The sequence below is a fragment of the Plectropomus leopardus genome, chromosome 21, assembly GCF_026936395.1.
Source record: "Plectropomus leopardus strain MGB_pleo_1.0 chromosome 21, ASM2693639v1, whole genome shotgun sequence".
Lineage (NCBI taxonomy): Eukaryota > Metazoa > Chordata > Actinopteri > Perciformes > Serranidae > Plectropomus > Plectropomus leopardus.
This window is the reverse complement of record NC_142196.1, coordinates 10132291-10147316: the sequence shown is the minus strand read 5'-3', so window position 1 is coordinate 10147316 and position 15026 is coordinate 10132291.

The following is a 15026-nucleotide window of genomic DNA, read 5'->3' as shown; positions in this document are numbered from 1 at the left end:
CAAAAAAAGCATAATAATGCACCTGAAAAAAATGACCGAAAAGGCAAGGCTATAGTAAGGCAAAAATGTCAAAAATGACATGTCCCAAAAAAAGCTTAAAACACCTCAAAACAGAATAAAATAGCGTGCCGAAACACGCTATAGCATAGTTTGTTGCAAAAACTGCCAAAAACAGCATAAAAATGCATGTCAAAAAATGACCAAAAGGCAAGGCTATAGTAAGGCAAAAATGTCAAAAATGACATGTCCCAAAAACAGCTTAAAACATGTTAAAACAGGATAAAATAGCGCGCCGAAACACGCTATAGCATAGTTTGTTGCAAAAACTGCCAAAAACAGCATAAAAATGCATGTCAAAAAAATGACCAAAAAGGCAAGGCTATAGTAAGGCAAAAATGTCAAAAATGACATGTCCCAAAAACAGCTTAAAACATGTTAAAACAGAATAAAATAAGCGTGCGAAACAACACGCTTATAGCATAGTTTGTTGCAAAACGGCCAAAACAGCATAATAATGCACCTGAAAAAATGACCGAAAAAGCAAGGCTATAGTAAGGCAAAAATGTCAAAATGACATGTCCCAAAAACAACTGAAAACATGTTAAAACAGAATAAAATAGCGTGCCGAAACACGCTATAGCATAGTTTGTTGCAAAAACGGCCAAAAAAAGCATAATAATGCACCTGAAAAAAATGACCGAAAAGGCAAGGCTATAGTAAGGCAAAAATGTCAAAAATGACATGTCCCAAAAAAACAGCTTAAAAACACATGTTAAAACAAAATAAAATAGCGCCCCGCAATACGCCATAGCATAGTTTGTTGCAAAAACTGCCAAAAAAAAGCATAAAAATGCATGTCAAAAAAATGACCAAAAAGGCAAGGCTATAGTAAGGCAAAAATGTCAAAAATGACATGTCCCAAAAAAAGCTTAAAACACCTCAAAACAGAATAAAATAGCGTGCCGAAACACGCTATAGCATAGTTTGTTGCAAAAACTGCCAAAAACAGCATAAAAATGCATGTCAAAAAAATGAACAAAAAAGCAAGGCTATAGTAAGGCAAAAATGTCAAAAAATGGCACGTCCCAAAAACAACTGATAAGACGTTAAAACAGAATAAAATAGCGTGCAGAGACACGCCATAGCATAGTTTGTTGCAAAAACGGCCAAAAAAAGCATAATAATGCACCTGAAAAAAATGACCGAAAAGGCAAGGCTATAGTAAGGTAAAAATGTCAAAAATGGCATGTCCCAAAAACAGCTTAAAACATGTTAAAACAGAATAAAATAGCGCGCCGAGACTCGCCATAGCATAATTTTTTGCGAAAACTGCCAAAAACAGCATAAAAATGCACGTGAAAAAAATGACCGAAAAGGCAAGGCTATAGTAAGGCAAAAATGTCAAAAATGACATGTCCCAAAAAAAGCTTAAAACACCTCAAAACAGAATAAAATAGTGTGCCGAAACACGCTATAGCATAGTTTGTTGCAAAAACGGCCAAAAAAAGCATAAAAATGCATGTCAAAAAAATGAACAAAAAAGCAAGGCTATAGTAAGGCAAAAATGTCAAAAATGGCATGTCCCAAAAACAGCTTAAAACATGTTAAAACAGAATAAAATAGCGTGCCGAAACACGCTATAGCATAGTTTGTTGCAAAAACGGCCAAAAAAAGCATAATAATGCACCTGAAAAAAATGACCGAAAAGGCAAGGCTATAGTAAAGCAAAAATGTCAAAAAATGACATGTCCCAAAAACAACTGAAAACACCTCAAAACAGAATAAAATAGCGTGCCGAAATACGCTATAGCATAGTTTGTTGCAAAAACTGCCAAAAAAAAGCATAATAATGCATGTCAGAAAAATGACCGAAAAGGCAAGGCTATAGTAAGGCAAAAATGTCAAAAAATGGCATGTCTCAAAAACAACTGAAAACACCTCAAAACAGAATAAAATAGCGTGCCGAAACACGCTATAGCATAGTTTGTTGCAAAAACTGCCAAAAAAAGCATAAAAATGCATGTCAAAAAAATGACCAAAAAGGCAAGGCTATAGTAAGGCAAAAATGTCAAAAATGACATGTCCCAAAAACAGCTTAAAACATGTTAAAACAGAATAAAATAGCGTGCCGAAACACGCTATAGCATAGTTTGTTGCAAAAACGGCCAAAAAAAGCATAATAATGCACCTGAAAAAAATGACCGAAAAGGCAAGGCTATAGTAAGGCAAAAATGTCAAAAATGACATGTCCCAAAAAAAGCTTAAAACACCTCAAAACAGAATAAAATAGCGTGCCAAAACACGCTATAGCATAGTTTGTTGCAAAAACGGCCAAAAAAAGCATAATAATGCACCTGAAAAAAATGACCGAAAAGGCAAGGCTATAGTAAGGCAAAAATGTCAAAAATGACATGTCCCAAAAAAAGCTTAAAACACCTCAAAACAGAATAAAATAGCGTGCCGAAACACGCTATAGCATAGTTTGTTGCAAAAACTGCCAAAAACAGCATAAAAATGCATGTCAAAAAAATGACCAAAAAGGCAAGGCTATAGTAAGGCAAAAATGTCAAAAATGACATGTCCCAAAAAAAGTTTAAAACACCTCAAAACAGAATAAAATAGCGTGCCGAAACACGCTATAGCATAGTTTGTTGCAAAAACTGCCAAAAACAGCATTAAAATGCATGTCAAAAAAATGACCGAAAAGGCAAGGCTATAGTAAGGCAAAAATGTCAAAAATGACATGTCCCAAAACAACTTAAAACATGTTAAAACAGAATAAAATAAGCGTGCGAAACACGCTATAGCATAGTTTGTTGCAAAAACGGCCAAAAAAGCATAATAATGCACCTGAAAAAAATGACCGAAAAGGCAAGGCTATAGTAAGGCAAAAATGTCAAAAAATGACATGTCCCAAAAAACAGCTTAAAACATGTTAAAACAGAATAAAATAGCGTGCCGAAATACGCTATAGCATAGTTTGTTGCAAAAACTGCCAAAAAAAAGCATAATAATGCATGTCAGAAAAATGACCGAAAAGGCAAGGCTATAGTAAAGGCAAAATGTCAAAATGATATGTCCCCAAAAAAGCTTAAAACACCTCAAAACAGAATAAAATAGCGTGCGAAACACGCTATAGCATAGTTTGTTGCAAAACGGCCAAAAAACAGCATAAAATGCATGTCAAAAAAATGAACAAAAAGCAAGGCTATAGTAAGGCAAAATGTCAAAAATGACATGTCCCAAAAACAACTTAAAACATGTTAAAACAGAATAAAATAGCGTGCGAAACACGCTATAGCATAGTTTGTTGCAAAAAGCGGCCAAAAAAGCATAATAATGCACCTGAAAAAATGACCGAAAAAGGCAAGGCTATAGTAAGGCAAAATGTCAAAAATGACATGTCCCAAAAACAACTTAAAACACCTCAACACAGAATAAAATAGCGCGCCGAAACACGCTATAGCATAGATTGTTGCAAAAACGGCCAAAAAAAGCATAATAATGCACCTGAAAAAAATGACCGAAAAGGTAAGGCTATAGTAAGGCAAAAATGTCAAAATGACATGTCCCAAAAACAGCTTAAAACATGTTAAAACAGAATAAAATAAGCGTGCGAAACACGCTATAGCATAGTTTGTTGCAAAACGGCCAAAAAAGCATAAAAATGCATGTCAAAAAATGACCAAAAAGCAAGGCTATAGTAAGGCAAAATGTCAAAATGACATGTCCCAAAAAAAGCTTAAAACACCTCAAAACAGAATAAAATAGCGTGCCGAAACACGCTATAGCATAGTTTGTTGCAAAAACGGCCAAAAACAGCATAAAATGCATGTCAAAAAATGAACAAAAAAGCAAGGCTATAGTAAGGCAAAATGTCAAAATGACATGTCCCAAAACAACTTAAAACATGTTAAAACAGGATAAAATAAGCGTGCGAAACACGCTTATAGCATAGTTTGTTGCAAAACGGCCAAAAAAGCATAATAATGCACCTGAAAAAATGACCGAAAAAGGCAAGGCTATAGTAAGGCAAAATGTCAAAATGACATGTCCCAAAAACAGCTTAAAACATGTTAAAACAGAATAAAATAGCGTGCGAAACACGCTATAGCATAGTTTGTTGCAAAACTGCCAAAAACAGCATAAAAATGCATGTCAAAAAATGACCAAAAGGCAAGGCTATAGTAAGGCAAAATGTCAAAAATGACATGTCCCAAAAAAGCTTAAAACACCTCAAAACAGAATAAAATAGCGTGCGAAACACGCTATAGCATAGTTTGTTGCAAAACTGCCAAAAACAGCATAAAATGCATGTCAAAAAATGACGAAAAAGCAAGGCTATAGTAAGGCAAAAATGTCAAAAATGGCATGTCCAAAAAACAGCTTAAAACATGTTAAAACAGGATAAAATAGCGTGCCGAAACACGCTATAGCATAGTTTGTTGCAAAAACGGCCAAAAAAAGCATAATAATGCACCTGAAAAAAATGACCGAAAAAGCAAGGCTATAGTAAGGCAAAAATGACAAAATGACATGTCCCAAAAACAGCTTAAAACATGTTAAAACAGAATAAAATAGCGTGCGAAACACGCTATAGCATAGTTTGTTGCAAAACGGCCAAAAAAGCATAATAATGCACCTGAAAAAATGACCGAAAAGGCAAGGCTATAGTAAAGGCAAAATGTCAAAAATGACATGTCCCAAAAAAGCTTAAAACACCTCAAAACAGAATAAAATAGCGTGCGAAACACGCTTATAGCATAGTTTGTTGCAAAACGGCCAAAACAGCATAAAATGCATGTCAAAAAATGAACAAAAAGGCAAGGCTATATAGTAAGGCAAAATGTCAAAAATGACATGTCCCAAAACAGCTTAAAACATGTTAAAACAGAATAAAATAAGCGTGCGAAACACGCTATAGCATAGTTTGTTGCAAAAGCGGCCAAAAACAGCATAATAATGCACCTGAAAAAATGACCAAAACAGCAAGGCTATAGTAAGGCAAAAATGTCAAAAATGACATGTCCCAAAAACAGCTTAAAACATGTTAAAACAGGATAAAATAGCGTGCCGAAACACGCTATAGCATAGTTTGTTGCAAAAACGGCCAAAAAAAGCATAATAATGCACCTGAAAAAAATGACCGAAAAAGCAAGGCTATAGTAAGGCAAAAATGTCAAAAATGGCATGTCCCAAAAACAGCTTAAAACATGTTAAAACAGAATAAAATAGCGTGCCGAAACACGCTTATAGCATAGTTTGTTGCAAAACGGCCAAAAAAAGCATAATAATGCACCTGAAAAAATGACCGAAAAAAGGCAAGGCTATAGTAAGGCAAAAATGTCAAAAATGACATGTCCCAAAAAAAGCTTAAAACACCTCAAAACAGAATAAAATAGCGTGCCGAAACACGCTATAGCATAGTTTGTTGCAAAAACGGCCAAAAACAGCATAAAAATGCATGTCAAAAAAATGAACAAAAAAGCAAGGCTATAGTAAGGCAAAAATGTCAAAAATGACATGTCCCAAAAACAGCTTAAAACATGTTAAAACAGGATAAAATAAGCGTGCGAAACACGCTATAGCATAGTTTGTTGCAAAACGACCAAAACAGCATAAAAATGCATGTCAAAAAAATGAACAAAAAAGCAAGGCTATAGTAAGGCAAAAATGTCAAAAATGACATGTCCCAAAAACAGCTTAAAACATGTTAAAACAGGATAAAATAGCGTGCCGAAACACGCTATAGCATAGTTTGTTGCAAAAACGGCCAAAAACAGCATAAAAATGCATGTCAAAAATGACCAAAAAAGGCAAGGCTATAGTAAGGCAAAATGTCAAAATGACATGTCCCAAAAAAGCTTAAAACACCTCAAAACAGAATAAAATAGCGTGCGAAACACGCTATAGCATAGTTTGTTGCAAAACGGCCAAAAAAGCATAAAAATGCATGTCAAAAAAATGACCGAAAAGGCAAGGCTATAGTAAGGCAAAAATGTCAAAAATGACATGTCCCAAAAACAGCTTAAAACATGTTAAAACAGGATAAAATAGCGTGCCGAAACACGCTATAGCATAGTTTGTTGCAAAAACGGCCAAAAAAAGCATAATAATGCACCTGAAAAAAATGACCGAAAAGGCAAGGCTATAGTAAGGCAAAAATGTCAAAAATGACATGTCCCAAAAACAGTTTAAAACACCTTAAAACAGAATAAAATAGCGTGCGAAACACGCGATAGCATAGTTTGTTGCAAAAACGGCCAAAAACAGCATAAAAATGCATGTCAAAAAAATGAACAAAAAAGCAAGGCTATAGTAAGGCAAAAATGTCAAAAATGACATGTCCCAAAAACAGCTTAAAACATGTTAAAACAGGATAAAATAGCGTGCCGAAACACGCTATAGCATAGTTTGTTGCAAAAACGGCCAAAAAAAGCATAATAATGCACGTCAAAAAAATGACCGAAAAGGCAAGGCTATAGTAAGGCAAAAATGTCAAAATGACATGTCCCAAAACAACAAACATGTTAAAACAGGATAAAATAGCGTGCCGAAACACGCTATAGCATAGTTTGTTGCAAAAACGGCCAAAAACAGCATAATAATGCACCTGAAAAAATGACCAAAAGGCAAGGCTATAGTAAGGCAAAATGTCAAAATGACATGTCCCAAAAACAGCTTAAAACACCTCAAAACAGGATAAAATAGCGTGCCGAAACACGCTATAGCATAGTTTGTTGCAAAAACGGCCAAAAAAAGCATAAAAATGCATGTCAAAAAAATGAACAAAAAAGCAAGGCTATAGTAAGGCAAAAATGTCAAAAATGACATGTCCCAAAAACAGCTTAAAACATGTTAAAACAGGATAAAATAGCGTGCCGAAACACGCTATAGCATAGTTTGTTGCAAAAACGGCCAAAAAAAGCATAATAATGCACCTGAAAAAAATGACCAAAAAGGCAAGGCTATAGTAAGGCAAAAATGTCAAAAATGACATGTCCCAAAAACAGCTTAAAACATGTTAAAACAGAATAAAATAGCGTGCGAAACACACGCTTATAGCATAGTTTGTTGCAAAACGGCCAAAAAAGCATAAAAATGCATGAAAAAATGACCAAAAAGGCAAGGCTATAGTAAGGCAAAAATGTCAAAAATGACATGTCCCAAAAACAGCTTAAAACATGTTAAAACAGGATAAAATAGCGTGCCGAAACACGCTATAGCATAGTTTGTTGCAAAAACGGCCAAAAAAAGCATAATAATGCACCTGAAAAAAATGACCGAAAAGGCAAGGCTATAGTAAGGCAAAAATGTCAAAAATGACATGTCCCAAAAAAAGCTTAAAACACCTCAAAACAGAATAAAATAGCGTGCCGAAACACGCTATAGCATAGTTTGTTGCAAAAACGGCCAAAAACAGCATAAAAATGCATGTCAAAAAAATGAACAAAAAAGCAAGGCTATAGTAAGGCAAAAATGTCAAAAATGACATGTCCCAAAAACAGCTTAAAACATGTTAAAACAGGATAAAATAGCGTGCCGAAACACGCTATAGCATAGTTTGTTGCAAAAACGGCCAAAAAAAGCATAATAATGCACCTGAAAAAAATGACCGAAAAGGCAAGGCTATAGTAAGGCAAAAATGTCAAAAATGACATGTCCCAAAAAAAGCTTAAAACATGTTAAAACAGAATAAAATAGCGTGCCGAAACACGCTATAGCATAGTTTGTTGCAAAAACGGCCAAAAACAGCATAAAAATGTACGTCAAAAAATGAACAAAAAGGCAAGGCTATAGTAAGGCAAAAATGTCAAAATGACATGTCCCAAAAAAGCTTAAAACATGTTAAAACAGAATAAAATAGCGTGCGAAACACGCTTATAGCATAGTTTGTTGCAAAACGGCCAAAAAAAGCATAATAATGCACCTGAAAAAAATGACCGAAAAGGCAAGGCTATAGTAAGGCAAAAATGTCAAAAATGACATGTCCCAAAAACAGCTTAAAACATGTTAAAACAGAATAAAATAGCGTGCCGAAACACGCTATAGCATAGTTTGTTGCAAAACGGCCAAAAAAGCATAATAATGCACCTGAAAAAAATGACCGAAAAGGCAAGGCTATAGTAAGGCAAAAATGTCAAAAATGACATGTCCCAAAAAAAGCTTAAAACACCTCAAAACAGAATAAAATAGCGTGCCGAAACACGCTATAGCATAGTTTGTTGCAAAAACGGCCAAAAACAGCATAAAAATGCATGTCAAAAAAATGACCAAAAAGGCAAGGCTATAGTAAGGCAAAAATGTCAAAAATGACATGTCCCAAAAACAGCTTAAAACATGTTAAAACAGAATAAAATAGCGTGCCGAAACACGCTATAGCATAGTTTGTTGCAAAAACGGCCAAAAACAGCATAAAAATGCATGTCAAAAAATGAACAAAAAAGCAAGGCTATAGTAAGGCAAAAATGTCAAAATGACATGTCCCAAAACAGCTTAAAACATGTTAAAACAGGATAAAATAGCGTGCCGAAACACGCTATAGCATAGTTTGTTGCAAAAACGGCCAAAAAAAGCATAATAATGCACCTGAAAAAAATGACCGAAAAGGCAAGGCTATAGTAAGGCAAAAATGTCAAAAATGACATGTCCCAAAAACAGCTTAAAACATGTTAAAACAGAATAAAATAGCGTGCCGAAACACGCTATAGCATAGTTTGTTGCACAAACGGCCAAAAACAGAATAATAATGCACCTCAAAAAATGAACAAAAAGGCAAGGCTATAGTAAGGCAAAAATGTCAAAAATGGCATGTCCCAAAAACAGCTTAAAACATGTTAAAACAGAATAAAATAGCGTGCCGAAACACGCTATAGCATAGTTTGTTGCAAAAACGGCCAAAAAAAGCATAATAATGCACCTGAAAAAAATGACCGAAAAGGCAAGGCTATAGTAAGGCAAAAATGTCAAAAATGACATGTCCCAAAAACAGCTTAAAACATGTTAAAACAGGATAAAATAGCGTGCCGAAACACGCTATAGCATAGTTTGTTGCAAAAACGGCCAAAAAAAGCATAATAATGCACCTGAAAAATGACCAAAAGGCAAGGCTATAGTAAGGCAAAAATTACATGTCCCAAAAAAAGCTTAAAACACCTCAAAACAGAATAAAATAGCGTGCCGAAACACGCTATAGCATAGTTTGTTGCAAAAACTGCCAAAAACAGCATAAAAATGCACGTCAAAAAAATGACCAAAAAGGCAAGGCTATAGTAAGGCAAAAATGTCAAAAATGACATGTCCCAAAAACAGCTTAAAACATGTTAAAACAGGATAAAATAGCGTGCCGAAACACGCTATAGCATAGTTTGTTGCAAAAACGGCCAAAAAAAGCATAATAATGCACCTGAAAAAAATGACCGAAAAGGCAAGGCTATAGTAAGGCAAAAATGTCAAAAATGACATGTCCCAAAAACAGCTTAAAACATGTTAAAACAGAATAAAATAGCGTGCCGAAACACGCTATAGCATAGTTTGTTGCAAAAACGGCCAAAAACAGCATAAAAATGCATGTCAAAAAAATGAACAAAAAAGCAAGGCTATAGTAAGGCAAAAATGTCAAAAATGACATGTCCCAAAAACAGCTTAAAACATGTTAAAACAGAATAAAATAGCGTGCCGAAACACGCTATAGCATAGTTTGTTGCAAAAACGGCCAAAAAAAGCATAATAATGCACCTGAAAAAAATGACCGAAAAGGCAAGGCTATAGTAAGGCAAAATGTCAAAATGACATGTCCCAAAAACAGCTTAAAACATGTTAAAACAGAATAAAATAAGCGTGCGAAACACGCTATAGCATAGTTTGTTGCAAAAACGGCCAAAAACAGCATAAAAATGCATGTCAAAAAAATGACCAAAAAGGCAAGGCTATAGTAAGGCAAAAATGTCAAAAATGACATGTCCCAAAAAAAGCTTAAAACATGTTAAAACAGAATAAAATAGCGTGCCGAAACACGCTATAGCATAGTTTGTTGCAAAAACGGCCAAAAACAGCATAAAAATGCATGTCAAAAAAATGAACAAAAAAGCAAGGCTATAGTAAGGCAAAAATGTCAAAAATGACATGTCCCAAAAACAGCTTAAAACATGTTAAAACAGGATAAAATAGCGTGCCGAAACACGCTATAGCATAGTTTGTTGCAAAAACGGCCAAAAAAAGCATAATAATGCACCTGAAAAAAATGACCGAAAAGGCAAGGCTATAGTAAGGCAAAAATGTCAAAAATGACATGTCCCAAAAACAGCTTAAAACATGTTAAAACAGAATAAAATAGCGTGCCGAAACACGCTATAGCATAGTTTGTTGCAAAAAGCCAAAAAACAGCATAATAATGCACCTGAAAAAATGACCGAAAAGGCAAGGCTATAGTAAGGCAAAATGTCAAGAATGACATGTCCCAAAAACAGCTTAAAACATGTTAAAACAGAATAAAATAGCGTGCCGAAACACGCTATAGCATAGTTTGTTGCAAAAACGGCCAAAAACAGCATAAAAATGCATGTCAAAAAAATGAACAAAAAAGCAAGGCTATAGTAAGGCAAAAATGTCAAAAATGACATGTCCCAAAAACAGCTTAAAACATGTTAAAACAGGATAAAATAGCGTGCCGAAACACGCTATAGCATAGTTTGTTGCAAAAACGGCCAAAAAAAGCATAATAATGCACCTGAAAAAAATGACCGAAAAGGCAAGGCTATAGTAAGGCAAAAATGTCAAAAATGACATGTCCCAAAAACAGCTTAAAACATGTTAAAACAGGATAAAATAGCGTGCCGAAACACGCTATAGCATAGTTTGTTGCAAAAACGGCCAAAAAAAGCATAATAATGCACCTGAAAAAAATGACCGAAAAGGCAAGGCTATAGTAAGGCAAAATGTAAAAAATGACATGTCCCAAAAAAAGTTTAAAACACCTCAAAACAGAATAAAATAGCGTGCCGAAACACGCTATAGCATAGTTTGTTGCAAAAACTGCCAAAAAAAAGCATAATAATGCACCTGAAAAAAATGACCGAAAAGGCAAGGCTATAGTAAGGCAAAAATGTCAAAAATGACATGTCCCAAAAACAGCTTAAAACACCTCAAAACAGAATAAAATAGCGTGCCGAAACACGCTATAGCATAGTTTGTTGCAAAAACTGCCAAAAACAGCATAAAAATGCACCTGAAAAAATGAACAAAAAAGGCAAGGCTATAGTAAAGGCAAAAATGTCAAAAATGACATGTCCCAAAAACAGCTTAAAACATGTTAAAACAGGATAAAATAAGCGTGCGAAACACGCTATAGCATAGTTTGTTGCAAAACTGCCAAAAACAGCATAAAAATGCACGTCAAAAAAATGACCAAAAAGGCAAGGCTATAGTAAGGCAAAAATGTCAAAAATGACATGTCCCAAAAAAAGCTTAAAACACCTCAAAACAGAATAAAATAGCGTGCCGAAACACGCTATAGCATAGTTTGTTGCAAAAACTGCCAAAAAAAGCATGAAATGGATGTCAGAAAAATCACCGAAAAGGCAAGGCTATAGTAAGGCAAAAATGTCAAAAATGACATGTCCCAAAAACAGCTTAAAACATGTTAAAACAGGATAAAATAGCGTGCCGAAACACGCTATAGCATAGTTTGTTGCAAAAACGGCCAAAAAAAGCATAATAATGCACCTGAAAAAAATGACCGAAAAGGCAAGGCTATAGTAAGGCAAAAATGTCAAAAATTACATGTCCCAAAAACAGCTTAAAACACCTCAAAACAGAATAAAATAGCGTGCCGAAACACGCTATAGCATAGTTTGTTGCAAAAACGGCCAAAAACAGCATAAAAATGCATGTCAAAAAAATGAACAAAAAAGCAAGGCTATAGTAAGGCAAAAATGTCAAAAATGACATGTCCCAAAAACAGCTTAAAACATGTTAAAACAGGATAAAATAAGCGTGCGAAACACGCTATAGCATAGTTTGTTGCAAAAACGGCCAAAAACAGCATAAAAATGCATGTCAAAAAAATGAACAAAAAAGCAAGGCTATAGTAAGGCAAAAATGTCAAAAATGACATGTCCCAAAAACAGCTTAAAACATGTTAAAACAGGATAAAATAGCGTGCGAAACACGCTATAGCATAGTTTGTTGCAAAAACTGCCAAAAACAGCATAAAAATGCATGTCAAAAAAATGACCAAAAAGGCAAGGCTATAGTAAGGCAAAAATGTCAAAAATGACATGTCCCAAAAACAGCTTAAAACATGTTAAAACAGGATAAAATAGCGTGCCGAAACACGCTATAGCATAGTTTGTTGCAAAAACGGCCAAAAACAGCATAAAAATGCATGTCAAAAAAATGAACAAAAAAGCAAGGCTATAGTAAGGCAAAAATGTCAAAAATGGCATGTCCCAAAAACAGCTTAAAACATGTTAAAACAGGATAAAATAGCGTGCCGAAACACGCTATAGCATAGTTTGTTGCAAAAACGGCCAAAAACAGCATAAAAATGCACGTCAAAAAAATGACCGAAAAGGCAAGGCTATAGTAAGGTAAAAATGTCAAAAATGGCATGTCCCCAAAACAGCTTAAAACATGTTAAAACAGAATAAAATAGCGTGCGAAACACGCTATAGCTTAGTTAGTTGCAACAACTGCCAAAAACAGCATAAAAATGCATGTCAGAAAAATGAACAAAAAAGCAAGGCTATAGTAAGGCAAAAATGTCAAAATGATATGTCCCAAAAACAGCTTAAAACATGTTAAAACAGGATAAAATAGCGTGCCGAAACACGCTATAGCATAGTTTGTTGCAAAAACGGCCAAAAAAAGCATAATAATGCACCTGAAAAAAATGACCGAAAAGGCAAGGCTATAGTAAGGCAAAAATGTCAAAAATGACATGTCCCAAAAAAAGCTTAAAACATGTTAAAACAGGATAAAATAGCGTGCGAAACACACTATAGCATAGTTTGTTGCAAAACGGCCAAAAAAAGCATAATAATGCACCTGAAAAAAATGACCGAAAAGGCAAGGCTATAGTAAGGCAAAAATGTCAAAAATGACATGTCCCAAAAACAGCTTAAAACATGTTAAAACAGAATAAAATAGCGTGCCGAAACACGCTATAGCATAGTTTGTTGCAAAAACGGCCAAAAACAGCATAAAAATGCACGTGAAAAAAATGACCGAAAAGGCAAGGCTATAGTAAGGCAAAAATGTCAAAAATGATATGTCCCAAAAATTGCTTAAAACACCTTAAAACAGGATAAAATAGCGTGCCGAAACACGCCATAGCATAGTTTGTTGCAAAAACTGCCAAAAACAGCATAAAAATGCATGTCAAAAAATGAACAAAAAAGCAAGGCTATAGTAAAGGCAAAATGTCAAAATGACATGTCCCAAAAACAACTTAAAACACGTTAAAACTGGATAAAATAGCGTGCCGAGACACGCTATAGCATAGTTTGTTGCAAAACTGCCAAAAAAGCATAATAATGCACCTGAAAAAATGACCGAAAAGGCAAGGCTATAGTAAAGGCAAAATGTCAAAAATGACATGTCCCAAAAACAGCTTAAAACATGTTAAAACAGGATAAAATAGCATGCCGAAACACGCTATAGCATAGTTTGTTGCAAAAACGGCCAAAAACAGCATAAAAATGCATGTCAAAAAAATGAACAAAAAAGCAAGGCTATAGTAAGGCAAAAATGTCAAAAATGACATGTCCCAAAAACAGCTTAAAACATGTTAAAACAGGATAAAATAGCGTGCCGAAACACGCTATAGCATAGTTTGTTGCAAAAACGGCCAAAAAAAGCATAATAATGCACGTCAAAAAAATGACCGAAAAGGCAAGGCTATAGTAAGGCAAAAATGTCAAAAATGACATGTCCCAAAAACAGCTTAAAACATGTTAAAACAGGATAAAATAGCGTGCCGAAACACGCTATAGCATAGTTTGTTGCAAAAACGGCCAAAAAAACCATAATAATGCACCTGAAAAAAATGACCGAAAAGGCAAGGCTATAGTAAGGCAAAAATGTCAAAAATGACATGTCCCAAAAACAGCTTAAAACATGTTAAAACAGGATAAAATAGCGTGCCGAAACACGCTATAGCATAGTTTGTTGCAAAAACGGCCAAAAAAAGCATAATAATGCACCTGAAAAAAATGACCGAAAAGGCAAGGCTATAGTAAGGCAAAAATGTCAAAAATGACATGTCCCAAAAACAACTTAAAACACCTTAAAACAGAATAAAATAGTGTGCGGAGACACGCCATAGCATAATTTTTGTCGAAAACTGCCAAAAACAGTATAGAAATGCATGTCAAAAAAATGACCGAAAAGGCAAGGCTATAGTAAGGCAAAAATGTCAAAAAATGGCACATCCCAAAAACAACTGAAAACACCTCAAAACAGAATAAAATAGCGTGCCGAAACACGCCATAGCATAGTTTGTTGCAAAAAACGGCCAAAAACAGCATAAAAATGCACATCAAAAAATTGAACGAAAAGGCAAGGCTATAGTAAGGCAAAAATGTCAAAAATGACATGTCCCAAAAACAGTTTAAAACACCTTAAAACAGAATAAAATAGCGTGCGGAGACACGCTATAGCATCATTTTTTTGCGAAAACTGCCAAAAACAGCATAAAAATGCATGTCAAAAAAATGACCGAAAAGGCAAGGCTATAGTAAGGCAAAAATGTCAAAAATGACATGTCCCAAAAACAGTTTAAAACACCTTAAAACAGGATAAAATAGCGTGCCGAGACACGCCATAGCATAGTTTGTTGCAAAAACTGCCAAAAACAGCATAAAAATGCATGTCAAAAAAATGACGGAAAAGGCAAGGCTATAGTAAGGCAAAAATGTCAACAAATGATCAAAAAAGCAAGACTATAGTATGAAGAAAAATGTCAAAATTCAACATGTCCAAAAACTGTAGAAAACCACTTGGTACAGCATGTGGAGGTCTGTTAT